The 8,225-nt window shown below is 47.1% G+C and overlaps 1 long non-coding RNA gene across 2 annotated transcripts in view; it reads left to right on the forward strand.

The window, feature by feature from the left end:
* Positions 1–8,219, forward strand: part of LOC108444661 — a 25,031-nt gene extending 16,812 nt beyond the window's left edge. For both annotated transcript variants that reach the window (XR_001859288.1, XR_001859289.1), the window contains 3 exons: positions 3,374–6,583; positions 7,413–7,570; positions 8,116–8,219. This is a non-coding gene — a long non-coding RNA (uncharacterized LOC108444661). The remainder of the gene's footprint in view (positions 1–3,373; positions 6,584–7,412; positions 7,571–8,115) is intronic.
* Positions 8,220–8,225: the final 6 nt, after the last annotated feature.

The raw sequence follows: 8,225 nt of genomic DNA on the forward strand, positions 1-8,225 counted from the left end.
GTCAGCCATGCTGCTGCATTCCCATGGGAAGGTTATCTCCTGTTTCACTGGTGCCATGTTTGTCAGCAGCAGCTGTGCTGAGCTGGAGGATGTCAGTGCTGGGCCTAGCAAGAGACCACCGGTAAAATGTAAGATCATGGAGGAATAAATCTCAAGCACAGTGCCATGGCCAAAATTATTCATATTTCTCAGTTGTTGACCTGGGACCTCCAGCCACTGAGAATTTGACCCACTTACTCTAGACTGCCTGTTCTTGGCTTTGCTTTAAGGATCATAGTGACCCACCTCCCTCTGAAAGCTGCCTATTTCACAAAGAGTTCAGTGCAAACAGAGGTACAAGCAGGCTCAGCTGAGCCAGAAATAACAGCCAGGCTTGCTGTGTTGTATTTTCTAGAAGTCCATAGATCTGTGACTCTCCCCCATATGAAGGTCCTCTTCTGACAGTCTCCTGGTACAAGTGTTTGTGTTGGTAAATGACTCTGGATTGTAGCAGCCTGTTTGGTGTCACCACTGAAAAGCTGTAGGACTTGGGGTCACAGCCTTTCTTCGTCTCAGACTCATGGCTGGTTTTGAATGTGGATCCCAGAGTTGAAATATTTTTGGTGCCGTCATCAGTCACCTGATTGCAATTCTTGATCCTGTGGTTAAATACAGGCAGACAAATTTCTGATCTACCTCACTGCACAATGGTGTCTCCTTGGTTTTTGCATTCATTTCCCAAGAGTGAATAAATCATTTCTAAGCACCCGTTCCCAGGGAAGAAGTTGATTTCTTCCTACTATGTCCATGATGAACAAGGATACTCACATTATTTCTTATTATTTGGGTGCACACATTGTGCACTTCACTTTGAAGCATGAAAGTATTATTTATCTTTTGCTACTCTAAGGAGTGGCTACACACAATACACTTTGTGGGCATTGTTGCCTGTTTAAATGTTCAAACAAAAAAAAAAAAGTTAGTTTCTTTGTGTGACTGTGCTGCCCTGAGGTGCCTGCTGGGACTCGGGCTCCTGTGTGCTCGGTGTGGTGTGTGCACACGCAGGACAGGCAGCGACCACGGCTCTGAGAAGCCACTGAATGAGGCTCTCGGGGCCACCCTGTGCTTTTACTAGGGGGGCTGTTGAGTTAATTTGCCTCAGACCTTTGGGAAAATCTGTAGATCTCAGAACTGAATCTCCCAAGGGATAATTCAGTGCCATCCTCACCAGATGTCCCTTTTGCGCAGGTCAGTTGGTTGTTGTGGGCTGTGGAGCAACTGTGGCTTACCTATGCTTTAGCATTCTTGCTGGCCGTGGTCAGGTGGGCACAGTGCATGGTTGCTTGGAGGCTGCTCCACAGGGATGTCCAGGTCACTGGACAGGGAAGGTGCTTGAGCAGGAGCTGCGATAACTAAGACATGGCAGCAGCAGATTCTTGTGTGTGTCCTCCTGTGGGAGGACTTCCCCCTCTGTCAGGTCTCTGTAGCTGCAGAGCAAGGAGAGCCCTGGGACAGCAGGCATGGTGCTGGGGTGCTCCTCCCCGCCTCCCCTTGCAGGCCGGGCTTTGTGGCAGAGGTTCTGTGGGTCTCATGTTTTTCTGAATGTGGCACCATGGCAATTTTAGTGCAACTGTAACTGGGGGTTTGTGACTGCTGTCACTGTAATTATCTGTCTGGTCAATAAAATAAGGGTACTGAGTGCTGGCAGTTTGGGGGAATGAAGACTGACTTAATTACAGCAACCAAATCTCTCACATCTCCTGTCCACTGAAACAGCAGCTGCCTTCATGTGCTGCCCTTTAACAGAGCTGCCTATCATGCATCTAAACAAACAAGTAGGGAAGACAGAGGGGAGATTGTTTGTCAGGGATGTGTCTTTGCGAGGGAGGAGCAGCAATATCTGCAGGAGGGACTGAGGTGAAACCCAACATCAAAGGCAAGAGGCTGTCAGCACATTTAACTTTACAGAAAACCTTCTCCTAATAAAAAAGGAATGACCTCGTTACTGCGGACACTAACAGTTCCCAGGGGAATACCAGGAGACTGCTGCCTGCACTTTTAATATTCACTTTACAAACAAATGGGAAACCTTGAAAGAATTTCGGTGTTGTTCTTGGCAAGTCGTTACAATGCTGTGTCCTTATAAAAATCATTTAAGCATTTATGTAGTGTGAGTTTACTTTTCATCTGCTGCTTTTCATTGCTATCAATCTCCCTCCCTCTCATTGCCTGAGTCCCTGTAGGAAAGACCAGGATGCCCATGGAGCAAGGTGCTGGCCACGCCAGCAGGTTCGGCAGGAGGCACTGTTAAGCTTGGCTCTGAATGCTGAGAGAGAGGACCCCTTTCTGGAGGAGATGCTCGAAAACTCTGTTTGGACCTGGGCCAAAGACAGCAAGCCAAGTCCTATCAGGAGGGTGAAGGGCAGGGGAAGCTTTGAGTTGGCTGCAGAACTGGGGCAGGGGTGCGGAGGGGAGAGCTGGGCCGGTGAAGGCTGGAAGGACCCTGTGACTGTGACAGCCCTGCAGGCAGCCTGGTGTGAAGCAGTGTGGGGATGCAGGGTGGGCCAATTCAGAGCTCTGCTCCTCTCAGCTTCTCCTGGCAGGAGTCACCAGATGCAATAATGCCAGGAAAGCTAGAGTGGAACAAATCTGTGTCTCTTCCAAGACTCTGTGAAAGAATCAGGGAGAAAATGCTGCTGCAAACTGAAAGAATACTTGCAAAGTGTGAGGCTGTTCAGTCAGCCAAATATCTCTGCAAATTACACGAGTGGTTTCTTTTCATGGGCTAGGTTTTCTCCTCAAGTTTCCACAGTCCGAGTGACCAGAAATCTTCCCTGATGTTTCCTTGGTGTTACGTTTGCTGTGTGGCACCTGAGGGAGGTTTGCAGAAATGGTTTCATTAGTGGGGGAAAATACTCTGTACTGGAAGTAAGCCCTTACAGCAGATCCCTCAAGCTATTCAGTAGCTGTCCACAAACTCTTACCCACACTTATCTGCTGTGCAGCCTGGGGAGTAGCCCTTCCCCTCCAAGCATGTGCCCACAGTTATGGGCAGAGTCAGGCACACCCCAACACACTCATGAACATGCAAACAAAATACACATGTGTAATTTAATGCCCACGTGCCTGTCCACACACACCATGCCTCTGTGCATGTCAGTATGTTCCTCTTTTCTCGTTTCCATTTGCTCATACAGAGCTGTCCATCCCTGGTGCAGATTAGCTTACAATTCTGACAGTCATGTAAAACACAACTTCATGCTTTGGGTTCATCCTCTATACAGCCAGCTCTGACACAAAACTGTGGGAAAGGCAGCTCATATTTGAATATCATATCTGTAATTCATACTTTACCTGTTTCTCTAGACATTTGCTTTGCATCCTTTCATCCCAGATTCTGTCTGAGCTCAGGTTTCCTGACTACTGCTGCAAGGTAAAAGGCAGATGCCTGCTGCTATTCGAGGCTTTCTAGTGGAAGGATGATGTACAGAAGACGAAAATGTATGATGGTAAGTAGGTTGTGGGAATGACACCATTCATTGGTACTCTAGGTATCAAAGTAGTCACTAACGGGCAATTTACAAAAGACACTTTTGAGCCATTTTGAAGGAAATCACTGACTGCTGTGAGCAGGAGAGTGCAGGCGGCTTCATGCAAGCGTGAGCTATTGCCCAGGAGCTGCCCTTTGCAGTTGTGAGCTATGCAAGAAATGCAAGCAGCTCTTTCCACTTCCACAATCCTCTGTGGATGTCTGGGAGCAGATGTTTACCCTCTGTGGAATCCTACCAGTTGCCCATGTCATGTGGGCACAGCAAGGCCGCACACAGGTTTAAACAAACCGTCTTCTACAGCCAGGAAAAGGGGAGGCATCTTTTCTTATTCCAGTTGAATATCTCTAATAGGCACATGGATCTAGCATTTTATTATCCTTACCTTGTTTATTCCCAAATATTAGAGTGGTAAGGGGTAAAATTTGTTCTGAAGGTTTGTCATTGTCAATTTGTTATTGAAAACTTTGACTAAACAGTCCCTTTGAAGTGCCAAGAAGATGCTCTTTAAAGCATTATAAGGAGATCCAGGGAGACTCTGGTCCACTGCTACTTCTTTGACACCCAAATAAAGTGGAGCTGGAAGTTTTATGTCCTTTATAAAGACCTTAGAAATCTGTGTACCAATCACTATAGGAAAAGCCATATGTTAATATAGAAAGATGGGCCAGATTTCTCTTTGCTTGAATGATGTAAATAAGCTGTTCTGGGAAAGTGCAAAGGGAGTTATCATGTGTTAAACCTCAGAGCCAACAGTACGAATCCCTGAAATGCTGTTTTGCAAAAGTCCTAGGCATTTCTATAAAGTTGGACTTCAGTGGGGTTTTCTCTTCACTTGTTCTGGCATGTTTGCTTATTCTGATTATCTGTTACGGCAAGTTTTATCTAAACACTAAGAGAAATTTGAAGTTTCTGATTAAAGAGGAAGATACTTCAAAGTGCAAGTGCCCATTTGTGCACATGCCCAATATTTGTAAATAATCCCACATGCACTGGTGGTCATTTTGACTTTGGTGGGAAACACCAGCATGGCTCAACCTCTAGGTTCATATTATGGCTAGCATGTGAAAAGTAGGAGGATGGACTTCCAAAGACCATCCTCATCAACTTCACTGAGTTCCCAGATAGACTTTTACATGCATATCCTTACAGCACCTTCCAGTACCTAAAAGCACCTACAGGGAAGCTGGAGACAGATTTTACTTTTTACAAGAGCATGTAGTGGTAGGACAAGGGGGAATTGCTTCATACCAAAAGAGGTCAGGTTTGGATTAGATAGCAGGAAAAAATTCTTTACTGTGAGGATGGTGAGACACTGGAATGGATTGTCCAAAGAAGTTGTAGGTGACTCACCCCAGGTTGGATGGGGCTCTGAGCAACCTGGTCTAGTGGAAGGTGTCCCTGCCCATGGTGGGGGGTTGGATCAAGATGACCTTTAAGGTCCCTTCCAACCCAAAACATTTTATAATCTAACCTTAAGCAAAGATACAGTGCAGCAGTGAATTAAAACCCAGTGAGGTGTGTGCCCAGAACTGCAAGTGCAAGTGGTCATACAAATGCTGGACCACAAGGAAGGATGGCTTGTAACTAGTGGTTCAAAGAAAACTAGCAGGAAATCTGGGGTCACTGCCTGGCTCTGCCACTGATTTCCTTTATGTCCTTGCCTCATTCACTTACTTTAGCTGTTCTCCAGCTAAAGCAGACAACAGTACCTCCCTAATGGTCTTGGGAAAGTCTCTTGAGACTGTGAAGAGGGAGGATTTGATTCTCTCTTTGTGAATATACTCCTGAGCAAAAGGGATTCCAGATTAGAACTGCCTGGGTCTGCTGCTGCTCCCCAATGTAATTATATCAAATATCTGGAACAATAATAGAACTTCACAATGTTTTCCCATTTGGGGTTGAAGGGCATAGTTTGTTCAATAACCTGGAATGCAAAGTTTGGCTATAGTTTTGAGCCCTAGTTTCTCGGTGTGTTTTTTTGGTTTTTGGTTTTTAATTATTTTTGGTCATCGAAGTCAAATTCAAAGTGCTTACCACCTCCTTGTTTTAAACCACGACAGTATTCCTTTAAGAAAAAATTAACAACTCATTCAGATTTTCTTCTGGATCATTTTTGTGTCTTTCTTCATCTGACTGAAAGCTTGCAGTGCAGCCACACACCTGGAAGAAGTTCTTTAGCTCTGTCAGCTGCAATTTTCCAGGAAAATCTCCTTGCTAGATAATTCCTGATGAGGCTGCAGGAAAGGACAGGTCTGTGTAGCTGCATTGGAGTGGAATATTACCCTCTTCCTGCACCTGTCTGTTGGCTTTAGAAGTGTGGGACATGGAATAATCCAGCAGAGAGGTATCACCTGCGAGCAAGGAGGTAAGAGCAAGTCCTCTTGGTGAGATGCTGTTATTCTCTGGATGGGTCTTCTGCCTTTCTAGGTGAGACAGTGTGGCCTCTTTAACCCCATCACTGGATCAGCACTCCCAAATTACACTAGTGTAACCATCCCACTTGAACTAAGCAAGTAGCTCCTGGCTTCTGACTCCACCATCCAGCCTTGGGTATCCCCTCTCAGGCTGATGCCTGCACCCCCCTCTTCCTCCCTCTCCTCTGAAGCCCCCTGCTTGCGGGTTCCTTGATATTTTCCAGTCCTTCCCTAATGAGCACTGCAGAATTACATCTAATTAAGGATGTAAATGATGCTGGAGAGGGAGAGAGAGGGAGAGGATGGGAAGGGGCGGGGGGGAAGGGCAGCTACTTGCTGTGTGCAACTCTGCAGTAAAGTGTCTCCTACCTCAGCAGAAAAGTTATCACGGGAGACAATGTCAACTTTACGGAGGGGGAGGGCCCTTCACACGGCTCCGTTCCCGCCTGCAACAGCCTCCGCCTCTCTTTTATGTGTCAGAGCTGCAGATGCTGATGTCCTTTCTCCCAAATGCTGCTTTGTCAGCCGGAGCTGTCAGTGAGCCCTGGTCTCCCTCTCTGACACTTGCCACCACCCTCACCTGTGTGTCGCCGGAGGGTTGAAGGGCTCAGAAGACATCAAAACCTGCTGTTGCTCTGGGTGAGCGACCTGTTGTGTTCCTCTTGCTTGTAAAGGGATTTTGTCCCTCTGGTATGGGCCAGGTCCACCTCCACATTCAGAGGGTGAGAAAGGACACCATTGCTCAGGGGGAGGGTGGATTTTGGCCATTTCTTCCAGGCACTGGGACACCTGCCTCTCTGGCCTGTCACCTGCCAGCGCTGGCCCTCAGCCCCTGCTCCGTGGGGGAGGATTAGGGCAAAGTCCCTTGTCTCTGCAGCAGTGGCTGGGACAACGTGTGCAGGGTGACAGGCACCCGAGGCAGCCGGAGCTCCCGCCACGTGAACCTGAGATATGTGGTTGCTCACACATGTGAGCTGGTCTGGTTTGCTTTAGGAAATGCTCCTAAAGGGAGCAGTGGGGGCACTGGAGGAAAGGAGGGTTCATTCAGCAAGGGGCTGCAACCCCTCCATCCCACCACCAGCCTTGGCTGGCAGCCCCTGCCTGCACCAGGGAGCCAGGAGTCAGCCGGCTGGCAGCCCTGCTTTGGGGGGGTGATGATTCTGCTGGCGACGAGCAGCTGTTTGAACCCATTCCAGTCTCGCTGGGTCCTCCCGAGCGCGTTTCCAAGCACTCCAGGTCCCTGTTGGCGTATTTCTCTGCACATTGCCCGGATCAATGAATTGCGAAGGGATGCCTGCCCTGGCACCGCAGCCGGTCCGTCTGTCTGTCCCCCGCCCAGCTGAAGCAGGGCACACACCCCGGGTCAAGGGGACATGGCATTGGGTGGCAGCGACGGCAGCAGTGGTTTTTGTTGTTGTTTCCCCAGAACGCTGTGCAATATATTCCGATTTTTTTTCTTGTCATTAAGCTAGTGCCTCGGAGATGATGATGTAGTCCCTATGTGGGCCGCAGAAAGCACTTCGAGCCGTGCTGGAGTCGTGCTGGGTGGCTCTGATAGCAGAGCTAATGGGAGCGAATGGGATGCAACGAACTGTTCTAATGACACCAGCCAGGGAAGAGACAACAGTAAGAATAAATAAATGTTAACTATTTTCCTCTTCCAGACATTTGCATCTATTGCCATTAAGTTCATTTAAATAAGAGAGAGAGCGAGAGAGAAGGGGAAACTTACTACTACTCTTAATAACCAGTGTCTAAAAATAAATTAGGATGCTGGGATGCACTTAAGGCATTTTAAAAATAAGTCTGATTTTCCCCCCTTTTCCTCTTTTTTTTTTTGAAATGTTGGAGGGTTTTAATTTGGGCCAAGTAATTTTGGTGCAAACGCTTGGGCGCCTTTCGTTGGGAAATTGGGAGGAATGCAAACAAGATTTCACTTCATTAAACAGGGGCAAACAGTAGAGAAATTGCACTTACTTATGGAAATGACTTTTAAACATGAACAGCATTTACTTGCATTGCCTTGTGCTGAATTTTTTTTTTAAAAGATTATACATGTGAATAATTCACTGCAGGCCAATTAGATGATGATTTCATTTTTAACCTCTCTTCCTTGCCATCTTGCTGGTTGTCCCTTCCATTACAATTTCCACCCTCTTCTTTCCCTTCAGTAAATCAATAAATATCAAATAATCCCTCTTCCTGAAGTGCCATGAGATAGCTTCTTGGAAAGTGTGCAAGGTGAGAAATCAGAGCAGCCCCATCTCTACTGAACTACCCT

This window comes from Corvus brachyrhynchos, unplaced genomic scaffold (genome assembly GCF_000691975.1).
Source record: "Corvus brachyrhynchos isolate BGI_N302 unplaced genomic scaffold, ASM69197v1 scaffold61, whole genome shotgun sequence".
NCBI classification, from domain to species: domain Eukaryota; kingdom Metazoa; phylum Chordata; class Aves; order Passeriformes; family Corvidae; genus Corvus; species Corvus brachyrhynchos.